Here is a 25,504-nt window from a genome sequence, read left to right as displayed (position 1 = left end):
TAACAACTATTATATCCTTGCAGTATGAGGTCCTCAGACCTTTTTTTCCTCTTTATGTCTTTTAGGTACCATGTCTAGAGAGCATCTTCCAGTGTATTCCCCCCAGTAAAATGATGTTATTATTAACTACCTGGTGCAGCACCACCAAACCCTCTTTGGCCATACAGACCATGATCTGCAGGAGAGGACTGCCCTGTGGAACGAGCTCATCCACAGGGTAAACGATGTTGGCCTGCATAACCGCAGTTATAAGCAGGTCTGAAATCGCTGCACTGACCTCCTCCACCACGCCCGTCAGCATGTTGCTGCAGTTAGGAGGGACCAGCTAGCCACTGGTGAGGATCATGCCATCCAGCCCCCCCCCCGACACATGCTGAGGAGCTCCTTGCCAACCTCGGGACACCTGCCTGGCAGCAGAGTCAAGAACCAGCTGATAGCATTGTGGAGGTGGGTGCTACCCACATAATGGAAAAAGATTGTGCAGGTAAGGCCACAGGGCACATCAGTAGATCACTGTTGCTTATCCATCTGCATCTGTAAAGTTTCATTATGCATACGTGAAATAAAATATATATAATCTGTTGCTGCAGTGTAGTAATTAACAGATGTGCATAATATTTAGTATTGTGGGTTTGTACTGTTGATGTACTAAAATGCTGCTCCCACCCTGTACCAATGCCACAGGTGTGGCTACTGACATCACATCTCTTACACAACTATGTAGGTCCCTCTGGTATACCTCTGGGGCAGCAGCCAGTAGCTGGTGAGTATAGTGTGTTTGGTTCAGGTTTGCCAATATATACCGGCCATGTTATGGCCATGGTATTTGCCATGCACACATCTAACACACCTACCCATAATGCATACTGTAAACGTTCACTTATTGTTGCTGTTAACCGAACTGCATCACAGTGGTTACCATGGTGACATATCTGAAGGGTATGTAAGAGTCCTGCAGTATAATTAACAACCTGTCATTGCAAGATGTGTGCACAGAGATGAACATAATGGTGGGCAAATGGCCTACAGTAGGAACATGTCTGAAACATTACCCTTATACAGTGGCTATAACAGTGTATATATGACTATTACAATAGCAACTCTTACGAATCTACACAATGCATATCACAATGCCACATTCCACAACCCTTACAACCTGTAATGTGATCCTAACATGAGCAATGAATGTGTAATATGGAATCCTATGTTAGGACAGAAAATATGGGGAATACATATCTTAACAAACCCTAGAAGCATATGTGTGCACACACTCCAAATAACATTTTGTGGAAGCAGCTATTGAGGTACTCACAGCATTCACTCTTCATGAGTATTCACCTTCCATCAAGTACAGGTCCTAAATGTCACACCAAAAAATGGTCTGCTGTCCAAGACATATGTCCATGACATTTGCCCACTTACCTGCAGCAGAGGCAGCCATGGCTTGCATACATCTTACATATCATGGAATGGATCCCATATCCAACAGTTAGCACTCAGGAGTGGGAGATGTAGCCTTACCTCACCATTGCATATACCATGGCAAACAGTGCAGACAATCATGTATGTGACGAGGGAGTATGGGCCAACATTAATGTAGAAGATAAACAGATGGCCATCCAAGACAGATGATGACACATGTTACAAACTGGTCATGGAGGCTGCCTAGAAACATGCGGCAACACTGAGGGAGTTGCAGCAATGTCTAGCAAGTACTGGCTGTGCAGTACCTGTGTCGACAATCACCTGGACTCTGCATAAGTGTGGCCTATGGGTTAGGGTAATCAGTTGGGAAAGTTGTTTCACAGGAAACATCATCCAGGCTCTCTACAGGTAGCATGTGCATAACATCAAAAGTCCCCCAAAGGCATGTGTTGCAATGTGTAATGGTGTACCAAGACCAAGGTCGAAACCTACAGACAGTATTAATAAAGATACATGTGCTGCAGAAGCAACACCTCACTCCACCTCAGGCCCAACATCCCCATCTGTAACTTGCTGGTGCCAGTGTACATCTGTATGCTTGCCATTCATTAGCAGGGACTAGGCCAGTACACATGGTGTTCTGAATTTGGGACACTGCAAGATGACACTTATGTGTGATCCATAGTTGTCAAGCATCTGCAAAAAGGCTGGAGATGGGGAAGGGTGTCATCCTGAAACACAACAGTGAACTGGAGTAGAGATCCAAAGCTCACTAAGAATGGCTGTATCTGCACAATTTCAAGGTCATGAATTGTGACAGACATAATCCTGACCCCACAGCAATAGTGAAGGCACTGTTTGACCTCCAAGGGCTGTGCACATGAGTTGACCATGCAATCTGGCAGAGTTGGGGGACATTTGTAGGGCAGAGTGACCAAATACTGGCAAGTGCAGATGGGCCATGTTAGTATTCTGCTTCCAGGAATAGTGACTTCTGTAGTACACTTAACAGTTGATGCAACAAACCATCATGTTAAGGGTGTGCACACTTATGCACCCACATAATGTATGCATCTCAATCAGCATCTGCACAACTAACACATTTGTTTGATACTGCATTGATTCCACAGGTCATATGTCACATATCAGGTTTGTGTAATGTTGACATATGCAGTATTGTGGACCCATGGCATATCAGGGAAAAGGGGTACCATGTCAATAAGGGTGTGTACACTCCTCATAGCCACAGTAAGCTTTGAAGGTTGTCAGTGTAAGTTCTTTTTTATTGCTCATACATGCACCGCTGATGGGATCTGCAAATCAGACATCAGGCATTCACTACTGACATCTGTATGTGTTGGACAAACACATAGGGGCTGTGAGTACCAGAGCAAACATAACTGACACACATATACACATTCAGCAATGCAATGTACACCTGTGAGATATGGTGCACAGTACATGCCAGGGTGATGAACAGGTGCATGGCAATACTGTTTACATGGGTGCAGTGTGTTCCAGGGGAAGGGTCATCACCTACTAACACAACTCATGCATCACAGAGATGTATAATGTTGGTAACAGGGATTGACTATAGCTGCCATGCATGCTGTTGAGTGCCATATGTCATGCATGTTGACAGTTGGGCAATGACAGGTCTGTGTGTAATATTTTGAGCAACTTCACCTGTAAGTGTGTGTGTGTGTGTGTGTGTGTGTGTGTGTGTGTGTGTGTGTGTGTGTGTGTGTGTGTGTGTGTGTGTGTGTCTGTGTGTGTGTGTTTACAGTTAAGCAATGACGTACAGGTCTTAAAGTGCATGTCTAGTTTTCCCCTCACAGATGGTGAGGTGGGTCAGGATCCCCTGCAGGCAAACTCATGTTAGTGTCCATGCATACTCTGACAATGATGATAGGTATGGTGAGGCACAGGCACGGTTGTCAGGGTTTGAAGCTGTGCCATTGATTGAAATCCCACTGTTATCCACCCATCTCTGCACACAGTCACATTGCATATACATACCCCATCACCAGTGGCCATAGATGAGGGACAGTTGGTGGGTGGTGGCATGGGACAGGACAGTGTGGTGACTATGGCAAGTGTGTCTGGACACAGCAACCATAGCCGGATGACCAGCGAGGTATCACACAGGCAGATGTACAGGGGTGCTCGTAGGAGGGCTGCTGGTCATCATGCCCCTGGCAGAAGTGCCACAGCAGGTGTCACCAGACACATGTTTCAGACCATCATGGAAGCACAAGCACATATGGAATGTTATACCAGACAGGGTCTGAGGCTCCAGAAGGCTACTCATTCTGCTGTTATTAACGACATCTGTGATCTTGCAAGTACCCACCATTATTTTGCAGAGCTCCTGGATAGACGGTTGGGTGAGACAGTGGGAATCCTCGACTGTGCAATGTCTGTGCTTGAGCATATGGTGGGAGTAATGCAACAGCCACGTGGACATAGGTCAGCAACACCAACAGGTGGAGGTCGATGTTGGCATGCAACATGTCAGAGCCGCTCCCATAGTGACAGTACCAGCACCAGCACTGCATGGGGGGTGCTGTCCACACCACAACATAGCAAACCATGTGCACATAGCCCTGGCTGGTCCCAAGAGGGACCCAGATCCAGCGGACATTTGTCATCTTCAGGGGAGAGTACCATATATGGCCTTGTATCTGGTAGCACCCGTGGAACCCCTGGCAGGCACAGTTCTCATGTCTTTTGCCAGAGATAGTGAATTGTACTCCCTGACAGGTATGGTCTGCAGCTGTCCAACAAACCCCTGTATAGGGCAGCCACATGGCAGAACTGTGTGTATGCATACACACACATATCACCAACACAGCTAGGGCAGCCCCATACCTACACACACAACATCTGCACAGCCCAATTAATAATGAAACCCCATAACACACACACATGATGTCAACCAAACTGCTCAGTCTAGGTCACTGGCAAGGTTCCCTAGTACATCCTCGAAGACGCACTTACCTGAATATGTAAACGCCGACATGTCTTCATTGAACAGCATAAACATCGATCATCCTGAAGCGTGAAATCCAAAACGTCGAATCATTATGGTTGGCCCTTCCATGGTATAGATCCGTAGGGTAAGTGTGCGATAGTTACAGACCTTATGGTTAGGAAACGGGTTAAGGTAAGTGCATAGATGGTAATGTATGTAAGATTTAGTGAAGGGTTAGCTGTAGCGTTTTGTTAAGTGTATGTATGTGGACTATTTATTTTGTTTGGGTATAGCTTGTTAAGGTAAGTGTGTGATAGTTACGGACCTTAGGGTTAGGGTGCGGGTTAAGGTAAGTGCATAGATGGTAATGTATGTGAGATTTAGTGTAGGGTTTGATGTAGGGTTTTGTTACGTCTATGTGTGTGGATTTTTTTGGGGGTATAGCTTGTTAAGGTAAGTGTGCGATAGTTACGGACCTTAGTGTTAGGGTGCGGGTTAAGGTAAGTGCATAGATGGTGGTATATGCAAGATTTAGTGTAAGGTTAGAAGTAGGGTTTTGTTTAGGGTTAGAAGTAGGGTTTTGGTTAGTGTATGTATGTATGTGTTTATTTAGTTTGTTTGGGTAGGTAGTATGTAGCGGGCGGTGGGGTGGGACAACTATGACGGTTCGAGCTTTTGCATTTCATGGTTTAGGGCATTCAGTGTATTCGTGTTTCACGGAATATGTGTCTGTGTTTTTGTATTCAGTTATTAGGGCTTTTGAGCTTTCAGTATAAACTCCACTGGCAAACCCACAACATACCCTGTGCATATGATGATACCTGTGCCACATCCCTGTCATCCATAACATCGATGCAGGGATAGGCTAATATGGTTCTGATGCACAGGGTGAATGTGCTAAGGTGTACCACTGTAATGCTGTGTAACATGTTTTCAGCACTAAAGTTTAATGCTTACATGTCAGGAAGTGTAGCTGTCCAGCCATGATGCATTATAGCTGTTTTTAACCCAGACTGATTGTGGTCTCCATAATGTATTCCGTTTGTGTTGTCGGTGTCTATGTGTCAGCAGGATGTTGGTTTGCTGTTGTCTCCTACAAGGGGTATGGCACTGTGGTGACACCTTGACTGTGCCATATCCTGGGTACAGCTTAACACAAGTTACAAGTCTGTATAACAGTTACTGCATCTGCCATATGACTGATAAGTCTGAGGGGTGTATACAGGTGAGTGCATGGTGGCTGATGTCAGCAGCCCTTCCACAGTGGAGAATGGTAAGAGTACTGGGTGGTACACACCACATGTTTGTGTATAACACACACAAACAGAGGCTTTGGTGTTGATGCAATTTACAGAGAATACTGTACACGTGGATGTATGCACTTTTGCAGGGAACCCATTTTACCCTATGTAATTCCACCAAGACAGAATAGGCACAACATCACATCAGGAAATAATCAGTCTGCTAGTTTAATGTCATTGACGATGGTACTGGCAGGGTATATGTCCCCTTCCCCAATGTAGTGCAATCCTCAACTTGGTAAACATAGGTGTGCTGGTGTGGGTGACACTGCCCTACCCTTTGGAGGGTGTGGGGTGGTGTAGAACCTCAGATAATATGATTGACAACTACTTAATATGTTAACATGAACTGTACAGTACTACAGCTGACTAAGCAGGGGGATACACATAATAGCCCCAATGATGGTGGCTGTGTCCACAAGATCCACACCCAACTATATATACCAACCTCAGTATCGCTGTACAGCTATACAGTGGGGAAGAGGGCATTTACACATCTACTACTAGTTTTGATGGAATAAATTTCCACAAGATGATACCTTTGAAATGTTAGCATTTGCCAGTCAGTTTTTGGACAGATGACCTCCTGTGACATGTATTTTCTGCAAACTGAAGTAGATTCATTCACATACACACACACACTCTTACTTGGCAACACTGAGAATAGAACCCCTACCTAGGTACTTATTGCTGCTAATGTGTGTGGCCTTAATTGCACACACCACACAGCTTTTAGGATGAGGTGTGCCCAGGTTACTTGTTAAGTGAGGAACATCACCAGGTTTTGCATAGTATGGTAATGGGAGTTGTACTGGTTGTTTATGAACAGTACATAGTGTGACATGCTGTCATATACACATTAACAAACACATAACAGTCATAGACACATCTGAGAGACCTGGTTTTCTAAGTGCTAACTATCTTGTCAGTGAGTCCATTCTGTTACAGATAATTTGCACGCAGCATGTGCATCATTGGGCTGGATAGTGTAATCAGTTACCTGTATGGTTGATGGTGACAGTGGTCCCCATACAGTGGACCTTGGGGCATGTACTGGGGGTACCATGGAGTGAAGACAGTATACCCAACACCCACAGCCCACACTGGATATTTTACTCACTGAAACCCATGACAATGCTCTGACATACCCACAATCACACATTGACCAGGACTGCAATACAACCCCGTGTTTATCTCAAGAGTGCTACTACAGGGATATACATCTATTGCACATGCCACAGGGATAGTAGGGGATGGTTTGTCATGGCTCTCCTACAGTCAGCAACATCACTATCTCTTATACTGTATGGCAAGGTGTAGTATATTAGGAGAATGAGGTCTCAGAATGCTGTATCCTACAAATATACACACTTGCACACATACAAACACTTGCCAGGACTCATAGGGCAACCCATGCCTATCTACCCATTTATACAACAGTGTTGTGCTGGTACTGCAAGCTCCAGGTAACTCATAGGGTAAAGAATGTAACAAGGGACATGTAATGTCCATTACAGCAGCAGCCATTTCTAACTATGGCAATGGGGGCATAGTGGGTTAGAAGGCCCTCAAGGTATTATCAACTACAGGTTTACAAAAACACAGACACTGTTATTCTCAGTAATGCACACTGACACATTGTCAGTACTGGGCACTGGTGTGAACCAGGATATTGTCTATGGAGAGATGAGAAGAGTAGGGGATGTGGGTACAGTGGTATCATGCCACCTGTCATTTGTCAGCAGGCCATCTATCAACTGATGCCATGTGAGTGATCCTCAGGGTGAGAAATAAATGCAACATCCAATCATATGGCTGCCTCTTGCAGAGGGCCAGTGAGGTGCTCCAGTTGACATGTATGCAACATATATTACATAACTTGTTCAGTGTCTGTCTTGGAGACCTGTACCCAAGCATGTTCTGTTGACTGTGGTAGTGTAATTGAGGTATCCATGGCATGGGGTGCATACAGGGTGGGGTTTCCTAGCTGTGGCATTCATAACACACCAGGGCAGACATGTCAGTGTCAATCAAGCATAGATTGCCTGTAAGCAGCCAAGATGGATACCTGACATCAGCACATCTGTACAGAGGACAGACAGACATCAGATAGCCAACTGGTTATGCAATAGGATGAATGTTTTGACAGATAGACATCTAACACTAATAGGTATGCCATTACTACATGACAGCAGCCCTCAATGACATGTCCTATACACACAGAAATCTACAGTTAATATCCACATGTCAGATCAATATCCAGTAGCAAATACTTAATGACACACAGCTCACACACCAAGAAAATGAAAGTCAGGACTCAGAGTCCAACTTTGCATGCAGGGGTGCTTGGTTCCAGTACTACAATCTGCAATCTACTCTTACTTGGGAAAGAACTGTTAGCAGTAGTAACATAATGATACACTACATGCCAGTGTGACTGCATATAACCTGGGATGCTACCCATGTATGAAACACATTCAAACAGAAAAGAGTGTTGTACAAGCCATATATACTCAGGTGTCCCAGACAGTAGACTCACACCCTTGCTATTGTAATGATAGCCCATAGAAGCATGTTATGTACATGGAATTAAATACACTAAAATTAAAGTTGTCATTACCCTGCTATTTTATCAGACTGGAATGTGATCACTGGTTACCAAGGCTGAGATATGCTTAGCAGGTGTAAGCATTGCATAAATGTAAATGCTAAGCAGATTTACGCACTGGTAAGCTAAGCCTACATGGTGTAAGCACCTTTTCATTCAACCATATGTTAACACCTCTTACTGTCACACAAGCCCGCTTAAAGCTGCTCAAAACTGCCTTAACCTCTCTGTATCCAACAGTCCTTGTTCTACATAGCAACAAAATAAACAGCCCTTGCAGGGCTTGAACCCAGAACACTACAGTCACAGCAGTTAACCACTAAGCCATCACAGCTATGAAGAAGTTTGTTGATTTTCTAATATTTCTGTCAGTAAACATACTGAATAGTAGTGAACAACTGCTTTGACTTCTACAATTGTGTAGTACTTGTTAATGAAAATATTGTTGAATCGGTATGTTGTTATATCTATATAAACACATATCAGATAAATATGGTGGGATACATCTGGGAAGGTAAATACAACACTCATGTTTACACATAAGCATATGGATATACATATATATATATATATATATATATATATATATATATATATATATATATATATATATATATATATATATATATATATATATATGTAGACATATGTATACATGTACATACACATATATATTTATGTATTTATATACATCTGTATATATATATATATATATATATATATATATATATATATATATATATATATATATATATATATTCATATATAGATCTGTCTGTGTATGTATATATATATATATATATATATATATATATATATATATATAAGTACTGCAGGTATAAATGTAGAATGTTGCTACAGTAACGGGGTTGTCTTAACAGAAATGTGTAGTAAGTCACATCTGATACTGACATGTACTCCATCAATTACTGGCAGACATCATAAGATCTTCATAGCGCAGTACCACACAAATCACAGTATTGATCCTGTAGAATACAGCAGAGATATGACCAATAAATGCAGACAGTGTGACACACTCTGGTCAGTCGAGAGGTATACACAGAACCTTTCATCCAAGGCTAGTTTCGAAAGAAAAATTGCCAATGACTCCAAAGATAACCACAAAGCGTTCTTTAGCTATGTCAAGAACCTAAGTGGAAATTCTCAGATCTGCTCTGAGTTAGTACAGAATGGCACAAAATACACTGAACTGACTGATATTGCAAACATTCTGGCAGACAGGTTTAGTGCAAACTTCACCCCCCCTCACCCCCTAAAGGGCCCATAAGCATACTAGATGAATGTAGGGCCCTGTCAATCACTGATGCACAGTTTAAAACAGCCCTATCCAAGGCCAAGAACACAGCTTCAATGGGACCGGACAGGGTCCCAGGCTGTGTCTTACAAGAGCTCCAAAATGAACTAACCCATCACCTAAAGACACTGTTCAAACTCAGCCTCTCTACAGACTACGTACCCATAGAGTGGCGCACAGCAACAGTTATCCTGCTCCACAAAGGTGGAGCCACAATGGACCCCGGGAACTATCACCCTATAAGCCTGACTAGCCTGGTCTGCAAGGCTATGGAATGCATCATCATGGAATTCATTAACAGAGACATTGGGAACCTCCAAACCTTGGACCCTACCCAGTTTGATTTTGTTAAGGGCAGATCATGCCTCCTAAACCTGGTGGACTTCTTTGAGATGGTTACCAAGGCATTAGATGAGGGAAAAGAGGTCCACACAGCCTACCTAGACCTCACAAAGGCTTTCAACACCATTCCCCATTCTAGTATTATAGGCAAGCTCACCAGTTCATAGGTTCATAGGTAGATACTAGGCTATCTGCCCTAGGGCATTTATAAGCCTAGCCAGAGTGTATTTGGCTTCTGCCTCCATATTAGATTAGCCTACTGTGCCTCTGTAAAGTAGGTCACAGAAGGTACCCTTTTAAGATTAGTTTACTGTGCCTCCGTCTAGCAAGGACACAGAAGAGATCCCAGGGGTGAATTTGCGATTTCCCATCCACGCGTCCAGATTTCGCTTGAATAGGGTCAGCGAGGGGCTATGTCTAACATGAATTGGGATTCTATTCCAGAGTGAGAGGAGCCTCTGGGAAATGAATCTGTCCCTCCAGCATGTCCTATTTATTTTTGTGCTGAGGTTTAGGTCCCTGGAGTGTGTAGCTCTAAGGGACTTGGATTTTTTGAGGTGGAGCATGTCCATTAATTCTGGGTTTGACATGGCTTTGTACGTCAGGCATAGATCACCTCTGAGTAGGCGGTAAGCAACTGAGTAGAGCTGGAGTTTCTTTAGTCGAGCTGCATAGGACATCTGTTTGTAGCCCATGATCCTCTTGGTGAGGTACTTTTTGGGGTCTCTCCAGTTGCTGCAGGTGTCGGGTAAGGTACATCCCAAAGGGGGCATTGTATTCAATTATGGGCCTGATAAGTGACGAGTAGAGGGGCACAATGACCTCTCTTGATCTAGATGCAATCCCTTTCGTGATAAGGTGGGCTATATAGAAGGTCTTTCTAACCACTTTTGCAATGTGATTATCAAAGGAGTGATTACTATCTACGTTGGTCCCCAAATCTCTAATTACTTCTTCCGTACTTAATGGATTACCACCTATGTGGTAATTTGTGGGTACCTTGTTTATCCCAAAGGGGATGACTATGCACTTTTTAGCATTTAGCTTGAGGCCGTGGCTCTGACACTAAGCACCTGTCTCTGTGAGACCGTTTTGGAGGATGCTTGTGTCAGCTGGAGATTCGATTATGGCCCCCAGTTTGCAGTCATCTGCGAACATTGTCAGCCATAATCCTCCTGTATTAGCCTGAACCTCAGAGAAGTATATACCGAACAAGAGAGGTCCCAGAACTGAGCCCTGTGGGACTCCACTTGTAACTGGTTTGGATTCGGACATGGCACCTGCGATTCTGACCATGTGGGTTCTATCTCTGAGCCAGTTTGCAACCCATCTTGTGATATAGGGGTTGATATTTAGGCTGGTATGCTTATTTATGATGCCCGAGTGGGGTGTTGTGTCGAAGGCTTTTGCGAGGTCTGGGTAGGCTGTGTGGACTACCTTGCCCTCATCTATGGCCTTGGTAACTGTTTCAAAGAAATCAACTAGGTTTAACAGGCAAGGTCTGCCCTTAACAAAGCCGAATTGGGTAGGTTCCAGTGTCTGGAGGCTCCCAATGTCTTTGTTTATGAATTCCATGATAATACGCTCCATAGCTTTACAGACCAGACTAGTCAGGCTTATGGGGCAATAGTTTCCGGGGTCCGTTGTGGCACCACCTTTGTAGAGTGGGACCACTGTAGCTGTACGCCATTCTTTGGGTACATATCCTGTAGTAAGGCTAAGTTTGAAGAGTGACTTAATGTGAGGGTTCAGTTCTTCTTGGAGCTCATGTAAGACACAGCCTGGGATACCAACCGGTCCCATAGATGCTGTGTTTTTTGCTTTGGAGAGGGCAGCTTTCACCTGTGCATCTTTGATGTCAGGGAGGTTTCATTCAGTTGGGATAGGCATTTGCTCCTTTGGGGGGGAAGGCGGGGAGAAGTTTGCACTGAATCTGTCTGCCAGGATGTTGACTATGTCTGTAGGTTCGGTATATTTTGTACCGTTATGTAACAATTCAGAGCATATCTGGGAGTTTCCGCTCATGTTCCTGACATAACTAAAGAAGGCCTTGTGATTATCTTTAGTGTCTAGGGCAATTTTTCTTTTGAAACTGGCCTTTGATGATTTTATGAGGGATCAAAGTTTCTTGCTAATACTGATCAGAGATGCCTTCCCTTTTTGGGATTTTGTTCTGTCATGTAGTAGCTTCCTCCTTCTGTTGTATAGCTTATTTATGGCCGGGGTCCACCAGACCGGTCTCCTGTTTTTGGAGGAGTGAGTCTTGGTTTTATTTGGGATAGCACGATCCATGCATTCCTGCAGGTACTCATAGAATGCATTTGTAAAGGATTCTGTGGATTGGGCTGTATTATCCTCTGGCCCAGGGGCTTTGAAGGAGTCCACCTCAGTCTTGAGAAGTGCAAAGTTGGCTTTTGAGAAATTCTTTACAGTGATTTCCTTGGCTGGGGGGTGGGGATGGGATATGGATGTCCAGGGAAATTTGTTTATGGTCTGATCTTACCAATGAGGGGTTTACCTCTGGTGTGGAACATAGAGTCCCCATGCTGGTGATTACCAGGTCCAATATGTTGTTCCCTCTTGTGGGAGTGGTGACCAGGTGTTCCATTGTGTTAGAGTTTATAAATTCAAGGAACCGTTGGGCGAGGGTGTTTGGGCTTGAGTAGCTTGAACATAAACCCCTGTGTCACGAGATGGGTTGCCAACTGGCTCATGGATAGAACCCACATGGTGAGAGTTGCAGGCTCTATGTCCGACTCTAAACCGGTTACAAGTGGCATCCCCCAGGGCTCATTCCTAGGACCCTTCCTGTTCGGTATATACTTCTCAGAGATACAGGCAAGCATAGGAGGACTATGGCTGACCAAGTTCGCAGACGACTGCAAACTAGGGGCCATAATTGATTCTCTGGCTGATACAGACACCCTTCAGATGGGTCTCACTGAGACGGATACCTGGTGTCAAAATCATGGCCTCAAGCTAAATGCCAAAAAGTGCATAGTCATCCCCTTTGGAAAAAACAAAATACCCACGAACTACCACATAGGTGGTAATCCCCTAAATACAGAAGATGTAATAAGGGATCTGGGGACCCAAGTAGATAGTAATCTCTCCTTTGATAATCATATTGCCAAGATGGTTAGAAAATCCTTCTATGTGACCTGCCTAATCACAAAAGGGTTTGCATCTAGAACAAAAGTGGTTATTGTGCCTCTCTACTCATCACTCATTAGACCCATCATAGAATACAACACCTCATTTGGGATGTACCTTACAAGACACCTGCAACAGCTGGAAAGGCCACAAAAGTACCTCACCAAGAGGATTACTGGCCTCAAACAGATGCCCTATGCAGCCAGACTCAAGAGACTCCAGCTGTAGTCAGTTGCATACCGCTTACTCAGAGGTGATCTCTGCCTGACATACAAGGCCATGTCCAACCCAGAATTGATGGACATGCTCAACCTAAAAAAAATAAATAAATCCCAGAGCGCCACACGCTCTAGAGATATAAACCTCATCACAATGATAAATAGGACATGCTGGAAGGATAGATTCCTATCCCAGAAACTCCCCATGCTTTGGAACAGGATTCCAATGTACATCAGGCAGAGCCCCTCACTAACACTCTTCAAGAGAAACCTTGATGGGTGGATGGGAAACAGAAAATTTACCTCAGGGATCACTGCACTGGCTCTGCTGGACAGAGGCACAGGGAACTAATCTAAGGGTGTGGCGAAAGCCAACACATTCTGGCTAGGCTTATAAATGCCCTTGGGCAGATAGCCTAGTACTTACCTATGAACCTATGAATCTATGAACTCCTTAGTGCAGGATGTGTGGACCAAGCCTGATAAAGTGGATGGTTACAGCCATGTAAATGGGGATATCATGAAAATACTGGAATAGATAAGCTCACACAGTTTATGCATTCACACACTCCTGTCTGTCCTGACACATATGAACCGGAGGAGCAGATGTCAGAAGCCCACATACTACCCACTAGTTAGTGACATACATCTGTACATCATCCCACTGCTTTGTCAGAAATACACAACAGTTATGGTGGCCCAGCAACAGTACATCTGACAAATATATGTACATATCACACTAGGTAAATACACTGAACTGCTAGGCATGTCACAAGCACTGTACAAACTACAGGCAGACTGCCACAACACTGGCCTATGTTTCTTATGGGGAATACACATGTACTTGCAAATATAGCAGGCTCTACAGGCATGTAGCAGCATGGGGTAACAGACACCAGTGTGAAAGTGCATACCCGCAACCAATCTGAACACAGCCACAGTCACATATGGTAAGCCTAATTAATATTACAGTATATGGACTGTGTGGACAACACCATCCTCATGTGTCCTACTCGCACACTTACCCTACATAAAGTGGGCCAATACTAAGTGTATTCCAATGCCTGACTGTAGTATGGGACATGTGTTGATCTGGCCCTACAAACATGAACACCGATAGGGTACCATACACTGGAGCAGCATGCAACATCAGATAGAACAGGACCAAGAACAATGACATCTACCACAGTCTGTACACAGGCCAAGGTACATATTCATAATACACACTCTGTCAAAAATCACCATAAGTACACAGACCTCACTACTGTACACACTACAGCAGAATGTCCAGGTTTTGTTCTCAAATATAAGGCCTACTATACATAACATGTCTATCAGTCTGAAATCTCACCGGCTTTTTATCAGGTATGATGTCAGTAAATAATGATTTACTGAACATATGCACCTCTTACTGCATGACATATGTACAAAGGATGACAGACGAGGTTTGGGGGGCACAAACACAGGGCCAATATTGACATGTTGCTGTGATAAATTCATACATTTACTGGTGTAACAGGGTTTGTTGTGACATATGTCTTCTGAGGGATATGAAGTCAGTAACTCGCATGGATGTTACCATGTACTGACTGCAATCATCAGAGTATGCTACTGCATTTCTAAATATAGGAAATGTGTGAGTAACACAACATATGTAAGACTCCAAACTCTGGCCAATCTGCAGATAACCCTACAGGTGAGGGTTTCCTCAACCACATAACACTGTCATGCCAGATAATATATCATGTAGAACAGCCATATCCACACAAACCCTGTTAAACCAACATTACTTCAAATGTAGAAGAGCAATACTTAACATTCTCATGTCTCAACATGTCTGGAACATCCCCCTCCTGTTTGTTGGCCTGTCTCCACAGTGTATGTTGTAAGAGGTATATCCAACTACCCTCTATGATGCTGTTTGTCAAACACCCACATGACGTCCTGCTCACAGTGAAGGAAAAGGGCCAACACTCACATGAAGTGCTTAATTATACGAGTGTGTTTCCATGCAATTGGCTATAGGAATGATACCGCAGGTGTTCCACATGCAATTAGCAAGTGGGGGATTGCAATTCATGCACAGGACATCAGTTGATCATGAGCATCACTTACAAATCTCAAGCTGCTGCCTAAGCAAAGCAAATGTACTTTTCCACATCCACCAGAGAGGGAGTGAGAGAGAGAGAGGGACAGAGACAAAGTAAGAAAGGAAGGGAGTAGGAGAGTAAGAGCCAAGCATGTTTGTGTATGATCCATGGGTGGAGAGTGGTATCTGGGCATTATGACAGTTGCCAATATTGTGTAATTATCCATACTGTTACATGGTAATTGCACATGGCTGTACACATTTATGTCTGAGGATTGTCTACAACAATCTCTACATTGTTTGAAAAATGTTGGCCTTGTATTATCAACAATGGGACATGCAGCTCCTCAATATAATGATGTAGAAATCCCACACTGCAATGGATCCTGCCATTACACAATCACCCCAACAGGCCACTGATGACACACACACAAACACACACTTATCAGTACTGAATTTCAAACCCTTACCTGACTATGTATTGCTATCACATTGTTATGCAGTTATTGCATGCGCTACTGAGCTTACAGGGCGGAGCTTTGTCCAAAGAGATATTTCAAGGTGAATGACATCAGCAGGCTTGCTAAAGTAGGGCAATGGGAGGTGTAGTGACTGTGAATGGCCTCAAAGTCATTGATCCCTACAGACACAAACACACAGTTTCACAGTTGCCATGTCAGGAATTAGAACTCCTACCTAACTAGTATGTTACATTATAGCATTACACAGTTATTGCATGTGCCACAGAGCTTACAAGGCTGAACTTTCTCCAAAGATGTATTTCAAGGTGACTGACATCAGCAGGCTTGCTAAAGTAGGGCAATGGGAGGTGTAGTGACTGTGAATGGCCTAAAAATCATTGATCCCTACACACACAAACAAACACACACAAAGTTTCACAGTTGCCATGTCTGGGATTAGAATGCCTACCTAACTAGTACATCACACTATAGCATTACACAGTTATTGCATGTGCCACAGAGCTTACAGGGCTGACCCTTGTCCAAAGAGGTACTTCAAGGTAAATGACATCAGCAGGCTTGCTAAAGTAGGGCAATGGGAGGTGTAGTGTCTGTGAATGGCCTCAAAATCATTGATCCCTACACACACACTTGCCATGTCTGGAATTATAACTCCTACCTAACTAGTATATCACACTATAGCATTACAGAGTTATTGCACACACCACAGAGCTTATAGGGATGATCCTTGTCCAAAGGGGTATTTCAAGGTGACTGACATCAGCAGGCTTGCTAAACTAGGGTAATGGGGAGTGCAGTGTGTGTGAATGGACCATAAACCATTCCTCTGGAAACACACACACAACACTCAGTCATACACAACTTTACATTTGATAGGATTGGGTATATGACTGCTAGATGAATAATGAATTGTACTGTCATATTACACAGTTATCACAAGCACCACAGACACTATAGTGCTGAGGGCTACCAGATGCAAATTTCTGCAGTGATAGACATCGGCACATCATGTGATATTGGCCAATTGGATGTGTGGTAAGTGGGGCAGGCCTCATGATTGCAAGCTCTTTGTCACTGTCTGTCTCTCTCTTCACCACATCTCTGTGTATGTTTGACCTATTATAGTGTGTTGTCCTTGGATATATGTGTGTATTCCTATCCGATGTGTATGCAAAGCATGAATGTTGTGCAATGTGGTGTGTGCATAGAAATCTGCGACTGACAGATATGTATAGTCCACTGTTGCTGTCAGACATGGGCTTCATGTGTGGGAGCATGCCCAGTATGACCCTTCTGTATTTTGTTGTCAGACATGGGTTCGTTTCTCTAAGTGTGGGAGCATGCCCAGTATGACCTTCTGTATTGAATTTGTGAATCCATTACAGGTTGGTTGCACTCCAGTGCAGGCATTTGTGTTCTACACCTACAGCTAGAAACCTGTTTCTGCAGGATATCTGTAGATAGATTGTCAATATGGAGTCACAATTGGCAAAGGATAGTGGGATACTGAAAATAATTGTGTCTACGCTGCTTCTGCTACATGATTTTGGTGTTAACAAAGATATTCAGACATATGTACTGTTTTACACTGTGATGTATTATGTCATCCACTACTGACAGATATACTTATTTGCTCACAGTAATTTCCTGGGGCATACAAGATGAATAAAGCTGTGTCCAGTATTGATCTGCAGCCTACATATTCTTGCACACTCATGCCGTTCTAGAGGGGTAGCTGCAGACACTTGCTGATGGGTCTGTGTAAATGGTCTAACACCTTAGTACTGTGGTGGCTGAGGAACCCCTGCTTGTACATCTATTGACATAACAGAATGACCATATCCTGCTGTGGCCATACCTCTCAGCTGTACAGATTCACACAGATTACCCAGAGGCAGGGTTCATATATCTGGTCAGTTCCCCTTCACATTGTGGTTTACGAGCAGGTTTTTAGCTACTCATTACTGGGTTTGCAGGCAGGTATAGTATGGGTACACATCAGAGTTTCAGACTTCACGCACTCCATGACGTCCATGCTTCTACACACCTCCACTATGTTATTCTATCCTCTTCCTAACATTATGCAAGTGATAACTGATAAGTATCCCTATAGTTATCCCTTCATCCCAGCAGTATTTAGGGGTTGGTCCACAGTTCATGCAGTAGGACATGGTGGGCTTGCTACTGGGATTTGTTGACATGGCCTTGCATTTGTGTTCTATGGACTGTGTTATGTTGTTATTTGGGACTCCATGAGATAACATACATTGGTAGTATGGGTGAGGCACAGACCTTTGACAGAGGACTTTATGACATTTGGTAGTGTTGCAGGCCATCTGTAGCAGGCCAGTGCATTCTGTCACTCCTACAGGCCTAGGCTGCAAGCGACTGGATTCCCGTGGGGTGACATGATAGGTGTGCAAGGTGTTAATGGCAATAGTTCCTGTCCTTAATAATCCATTGATGTGGATGCTGGCAGGTTGTTGCATACAGCTAGGGACACACCTGCATGGGACACCTCTTCAGCATGCTTTATTCTGTGGGTATTCCCATACAGAAGTGGGTGTCATACTGCACTCATTCCCAACAGCAGGAATATAACCTGTGGTCAACCTGTGGCTGATGGTGGGGTGAGCTGAGTGCATGCGGGCTATGGAAGCTTCTTGCAGCTGACTCACAAATATACCTGGGACATTTCCCTTATGCTGGCTTGTGCAGGGACATCAGCAGTTTCTTGTTACTTCATAACTGTGCCTTTTGTGGTCTGCAAGTGATTGGCCAGACTACATCAGTATTCCATACTACACAGACAACTAATGTGCTGCTAACCTGTATGTACAATTCCAAAGGTGTGTGCAGTTGACAGTTACATTTTATATACTCTGTCTAGGGTGCTTCCACCTGTGTACTGTGTGTATGTTTGGGCCCACATTCATGGCATGTCCATCTTTCAGATGGTGACAGATATTACATCCGAACAATGAGTATGGATGACTGGTGGAATGGATCTTGCTGGGATGCATTACTTTGGCACTGCAGTTGTCAGAACATGGCCCTGTCATCAACAGTACTGGCCATAGGCCACTGGGACACAACCCTCCATACCTACATGCTGACCACTTCCACACATTATACAGCACACAACAATCTAACACACAAGAGCCCTGCATATTGTACATGTGCAACAATCTATCCTGCTAATTTGACCAGCTCAGGTAATCTGTGCTCCACTGTTATTAAACCCACACGTACATGTTACTACATTTCTACATAGGATTGCGGGGGGGGGGGGCACACCTGACAACAGTAAACATTTGCTATGACTGTACTAGTATTTCAGGTACTCTGTTGGCTTCCATTTCCTTCTGTATTCTGACCTATCCTGCAGACTAGAGGCATATCGGTAAAGTACAGATCTTAGGTTTTATTGACATACATTTCAGTTTCAGACGTCTTACCCTTCTGAACTAACATTCAACTGCCTGACCTGTTGTAGTCTGTCTGTGTAGGTCTGCAAGGGTGCTGTTCTCCATTACCATCAATTGGAGGTCTTAGCACTGCCTTTCTTTGTGGTCATCTACACCTGTCCTGCTGGATGAGACTGTTGTTGGTTATGTGAGCCTCACTTCCATGCATGTGTGTGTGTCCTATGGACACACATTTGGCCCTCCACATGTCCTGTGGTGGGATTTATCACCTTGTCTAATACTGCCTACTTTGTTGACACCATTATTTGTTATGGATTTCATGCTTCCTATATAGATCTCTACTGTCTGCTGCCATCCCGCTCTTTTTTACCTCTGAAGAAGCTACCTAGTGTGAGTAGCGAAAACGCTGTTTGCTTACCTGTACAAAATAAATTGCGTTAAGGTTTTATTTGTGAGCAGGCTTTTCTGACTTGGGATTCTTCGGTTACATTGGTTTGTGGACTTAATCTAGTCTGCTGCCATCCCAGTCAGCCACCCAATTCCCCTTGCATGCTCACATCCATACCATAGATACAAGTAGCAGAACATACTACTCCAGTCAGCAATTGATAGGAAGAGTGACTTACCTTGTGGCAGTGCCAGTATGGAGGATGGTGCTGGAGGGCTATACATGGTAAAGCACAGGTAGTGTCATGTTTGACATCCCTTTTACTATATGTGTGAGTCAGAGAGAGGAGTCATTCCCTGGGTTCCTACAGTGTCAGTATATGTGCTATGCATTGCCTCTTTGCAAAAGCCTGGGCATACTGGGCATGCCTCCTTCTGCCTACAGGGCCAAGCTCAGGTTGTTCCTCCTCTGAGTCACTCTGTGCCTGTGCTGGCCTTGGCAATGGTGGGGCCTGTGTGGCCCTGCCCCATGCTGTTCCTGCTGCAGCTGTTTCTGCAGGATCATATTGTGTAGCATGGCACATACGATGACAATTTGGGTACATGTAGCTGGAGAGTACTGCAAGGCTCCACCGGATATGTCCAAGCACCGGAACCGTGACTTGAGCATCCCATACACACACTATTTTATGATTCTGGTTTGTGTGTGTGCCTCATTATGGAGTTCTTGTTCAGGTGTGTGTGCATTTCTGATGGGTGTCATCAGCCACAGCTCCAGTGCATAACCAGCATCTCCCACTAGGTGGCCATATGAGATGCCCCCACTGGCAAATTTCTGGTACAGCTTCATGATATACCAGATATGGGACTCATGATAGCTTCCAGGGCTGCTAGCACACATATTCATTATAATGTCCTGGGCATCGCACACGACCTGGCAGTTGATGGAGGGGAAGCCCTTGCGGTTTATGTAGACCCTACCCCACTCGATGGGTGGTACTTTGAAGTGTATGTGCGTGCAGTCTATAGCACCCACTACCTCAGGGTTGTCTGCTATTTGGTGGAAGAGACGCATATTGCTGGTCAACACCTCACGGGTGGTGTGGAAATATATGTGCTCACCGGCATGTGTTGACATGGCATCCAGGAACTGGTGGAGTACCCTAGTTCTGATAATTGTAAGATACCCATGATATCCACTGTTGGCTTTTGGAAGGTACCAGTGGCTAGTACTCTTAAGCCTACACATACCTTGATATCCACTGGGATGGGTTCCCCTCTGTTGGTTCTGTGTGTGAGGCATGGCCGGCACAGCTCAACAATTTGCTGTAGGATGTCGCTGTCCACTCTATAGCACTCCACTGTCTTCAGCTCATGTAGCTCCTGGTAGGTTACCCTGGGACTGTACACTCTTCTCCTCACTGTGGGTTGGTTATCCGCATTCTCATCCTCACCACCCTCAGCCTCTTCCACATATTGATTTATGAGAGCAACAGCAGCCCCTATCATATTGTTGGTTTTATTAGGTAAAATTTCCCCATTTGTGTATACTGGTGGTGTAGAGTTTGTGGGAAAAAACAGAGTGAAAGGTATTTGCATAGTTCCTAGTAATGTGCTTAGCTGGGCTGCTGTCTGTGTTACTGGCTGATTCTGATACATTTCACCTGCCAGCTATGCTAGTTCTCCTTGATTAGCTTCCTACTGCTTTTTCCCCTTCCCACTGCCTTCCTGTTTAAGCCCCGAGGTGTGCTGTGCATACCCAGTGCTCAGATGTGAAAGGAGCTGCTATTTCCTGTTTTTTTTTTTTTTTTTTGTTTAAAACCCAGTGCGTGGTGCACACACCCGTTGAGGCAATGTAAATACTGCTAGGCAGCTTCAGACACACCACCTTCCTTAGTTGTGCTTAGCTAAGGGCAAACACGGGCCACTATGCTCCAATAAGCTTACAGCAGTCATGACACTCCCCCTCATGAGGTCATTTAGCTCTTAGGCTTAGACAATGGTGTTATTGCACCTAGACGGTTGGGTGCAAGCTAGCATTGAGGGGAAATCTGTGATTCAGTATCATTCCCCTCATTTGCATAGAACTGACTGCTAATGCATGGTTACAAAACTGACCCTCAGCCTTCCCCCTTAGCAACCACTATTCCATGGTCTTGTTGTGTTATGCATGCCATTGACTATTATGGCAAAATGATGATTTTGGTTTAAAAGCTTATTTCCAGTTTTTTTTTTCTTATTTTTGGGCTGATCCCATTTGCCCTACACTTAAACGTCCGAAATCGGCCAAAAAAAATAAAAGTTATTTTTTATAATTTTGAGACTATTTTTCATGGCTATGGCCATATATTTGGCCACTGGCATACCTAACCCTTATAATACATGTTTTTTTACAAGCTGTCATGTCTCCATTTTGTACTTTGCAGAAATGTATTCAACTACTGGCTGAATACATTTCTGCAGTCTGCACTATTCCTTTACAGATGCCTGCCTGCTTCCTGGATTGCTAATTTACCTCATTTGCATGGCTTTCACCAGCAAATGAGGTAATTAGCATACAGGGGCTGTGTCCGTGCAGGAATAGTGCAGGAGCACTCGTGCACGTCCCGGGAGCTCATTCCTGGATCGCACAACGTCCATATTGCCTGCAGCAGCTCTTGCACTATTCCTGCACACCATGCAGAGCTTGCTGAATCTTGGGGAGAGTCAAATTATTTCACTGACAAAAGTCATTTTACCTCACAGAGTGACTCTTCAATAATGATGAAGTTCAACCCACCAGTGCCACTTGTCTTCTCAATACCATTTTGCCTGCCTTCCTGGAGATTGAGGTTTATATAATTTTGTAGAACAGTCAAATTAGATAAAGAAACAGATGAAATCCAGGGAAATATGCTTCTCTACATTGTGGATCATGAAGTAGGAAAGTATAAACGGTTCCTTTGCATCTGCAAAAAGCCAGAGTGTTATGTATGATTCAGTGATTAGCAAACTGAATGAGCATTTTCTGTCAAAAAGAAATGCAAAACATTAAAGGATATGATTCCACAGATGCACTGAATTTCCTGAAAGGTTACTGCATGAGCTAGCAGAAAATTGTAGGACTAATACCTAAAAAAAAATAACAACTATAAGGCAGAATAATGATTACACTGCCTGATGGAAAACTGTGCCCATAGTTACAAACTGAAATTAGTATAATTTTAGATTGCCAGAGAAGTGGAATTAGTTAAAAGGCAACATGCTAATTTAAACAGGGCAAATGATGGCTATGAGGTAAAACACACATAAAATGGCAAGTTTTATAAAAGGTATAATTCTTGTCAAAGACAAAACAAACATTCAAAATGCAGAGTATAGCTCTATATTACATTGTCGAAAGGGCTATTCATCGAACTTCCTTTAATTGACATGTAAACACCGAACTACCAAAACTTCAAATGACCACATAAGTGAACTGATCCTCAGGGCAAAAAATAGCTTGGCCAACAACAAAGAAAACAAACTGTCACACCCTATGAAGTGGGGGGCTTCATCCCCACATCCCCCTAACTAAATATACCAATTCTGGGATTGCACTAGAGGAAAGGGCAAATTCCTGACAATAGCCAAGTGATTTTTTTTCCTCTGAAAAAAAGTTGTATATATGTCCTTTTAAAGTTTTGGTAGTTTGGTGTTTAAGTGTTGATGGAAGGGTGTTCAATGAACAGCCCTTTTGACAACATAAATGGAATCCACAGAGTATATCCCGGTAAATCCATATGATGTGACCACTAACACAATGAGTTAGAGAAATGTGCTGCATCTGGATAATGGTGTAAGAGATGTAAGAGACTGGGCTATTTTGCCATTGTTTGTAAAACTAAGCTAATTAAAAAGTTTGATTCTGAAAATGAGACTAAAAATATGAACAGAAAACATTTCTATTCAGTTTATGTCTGCTGAAGATACAGACTGTCAGGTTGAAATTCCTGTTAATGGATCTGAATCGGGTTTCATGACTTTTACATGAGCTGATATTACTGTGATATTATCTGCTACATCTAGACATTTCTCAAAGTGTCTGCAGTTGCATGAAGTAGAGATTAAATTTGTAGCCCTGCAGGTAAACTCAGGCGGACTGATAAATTTCTATCCATGTCCGTATGGAAGGACAAATGCCATTCAGACTACACTGCAAGACATAGCACCTAAGTGTGTTAATGTTTAAGTATTTTCCATGCTAGATGCTACCACTGGGTTCTGCCAAATATGTTTCGATAAAGAAATTCAAAAGCTGACAACCTTTATTAGACCAGTGGGGAAGGTTCTAGTTTTAAAAGACTGGCATTTGATATAACCTCAGCACATGAAATTTTTCAGTGTAAAATGAATGATTTACTCAGGTATATGAATGGTACTGTTAATGTTAAGGATGCCATCCTGATCTTTGGTACACTCAAAGAAATATATGATTCAAGGTTAGAGGCAGTGCTGCATCAAAAACTGGTTTGAAGTTATACTAAGATAAATGCTGTTTTAATAAAAATACAGCTTGGCTACAATATAGGTTGTCGTGGAATCAAGGTAAGAGGAATCACTGGACTGCAAAATACATTCTGAGACTGAATTAAGACAAGATCTAGGCATGATTAATTACTTAGGCAAGTTTGTACAAGTCCTCTCAACAGTGCTTCATCTTTTATCAGGTTTGCTAAAGAAAACTTTATCATGGTCCTGGGAACTTGCTAAGGCCTAAGCATTTAGCGAAGTAAAAGAAATGCTAACAACAGCTCCAGTGCTAACACACTATGATGTCACTATACTTGCAAGAGCTAGAGTGCTAGCATGCTATAATACCACTAAGACTCACGTGTTTCCAAATCCAGACTGACCACACACCACTGGTTCCATTAATCAATTCATATAACTTGCAAAAGGTTCCACCAAGGTACCAGAAACTGTTAATGTGAGTAAGAAGTTTCAATGCCAAAGCATTGCACATGATTGGAAAACAACTACTTATTGCAGACATGCTATCTAGAAATCCTATACATTACCAAAACATTGCTGTCTATGAGCAAATCATGATAAATAGACTGGTAGATACAAAAAGACTAGAGAAACATAAACAAGCTACTAAAAAGATTAAGAATTGCAGGGTGTTATGCAATGTGTAAATGGATGTGAAGATCATTGGACACCAACCAAACAGTGTAAGTACTGTGCAGTTACTAGAGCATAACAGCTTGTTACATCAAGACAGAATTGTAGTGATCATCAGACACCAACTAAACAGTGTAAGTAGTGTGCAGTTACTAGAGCATAATGGCTTGTTATATCAAGACAGAATTGTGATCATTGGACACCAACCAAACACTATAAGTAGTGTGCAGTTACTAGAGCATAACAGCTTGTTACATCAAGACAGAGTTGTAGTACCCCTATCTCAGCAAGGAGAAGTGTTATATCAAATGCACAAAGGTCATCAAGGTCTTGCCAAATGCAAAGAAAGAGCCAAAGTTTAGAGTAAACATCAACCAAAACATTATAAACCTAGTGTCCAAGTGTCATTTTTATAATATGCATGAATCATTGTACAGACAAATACCAACACCATTAGTGCAAGGTCTGTTACTCCAATGGCAAATAAATAATCCACATGCTAACAACAACCAGCCAACAAATAATAGCCAGGTTTAAGGCAATGTTCTCAAGGTATGATCTGCCTACTGAAATGGCTACAGACAATGGTGCAAAACTTATGCCAAGTGAGATTCAACAGTATGTTACTGATTAGTTT

This window comes from Protopterus annectens, chromosome 8.part0, assembly GCF_019279795.1.
Source record: "Protopterus annectens isolate FY-2018-M chromosome 8.part0, PAN1.0, whole genome shotgun sequence".
In the NCBI taxonomy this organism is placed as follows: domain Eukaryota; kingdom Metazoa; phylum Chordata; order Ceratodontiformes; family Protopteridae; genus Protopterus; species Protopterus annectens.
Note: the sequence above shows the minus strand (reverse complement) of the source record.